Source organism: Carlito syrichta, unplaced genomic scaffold, assembly GCF_000164805.1.
Source record: "Carlito syrichta isolate Samal-C Ts95f unplaced genomic scaffold, Tarsius_syrichta-2.0.1 Scaffold311979, whole genome shotgun sequence".
Classification (NCBI taxonomy): Eukaryota; Metazoa; Chordata; class Mammalia; order Primates; family Tarsiidae; genus Carlito; species Carlito syrichta.
Window position 1 is genome coordinate 1,079 of NW_007256075.1, and position 619 is coordinate 1,697.

Consider the following 619-nt stretch of genomic DNA (forward strand, 5'->3'; position numbering starts at 1 on the left):
GACCTGCTGGGCTCCGGCAATCTTTCTGCCTCAGCCTTCCAAGTAGCCAGAATTACAGGCATGCGCTACCACACCCGGCTGATTTTTTTATTAATTGTAGAGATGGGGTCTCACTGCCCAGGCGGGTCTTGAACCCGCGGGCTCAGGCAAGATAGTCCTAGCTTACATTTTGGTTAGTTAAAGTTAGAGTTGGATGTTTTCCAGAGCTCTTATCGCAATATTCTGCTGATATCAGCAAGCTAGCGAGTTTACAGAAGTAGATGTGCTAATTAGGCAGGTGTAGTGGGTAAGGGTACAATTTACCTTGCAATGTTTACAGAAGAGAAACTTTCAAAGAAAAACCTCCAGGAAGGGAGTAACACCTGTTTCAAGGCTGAAGCCATCTCTTTCATCTCCCCTCCTTACAAACCCAGGGGCAGAGCCTGCTTCTTTTCCCTTTCACACCAAGTAGCTGGAACTACAGGCGCGTGCTACCACACCTGGCTAATTTTTTGATTTATTGTAGAGATGAGGTCTTGCCAAGTTGCCCAGGTGGGTCTCGAACCTGCAGACTCAGGCAATCCACTCACCTCAGCCTCCCAAGGCACGGGATTACAGGCTGAGCCGCCGAGCCTGGCTT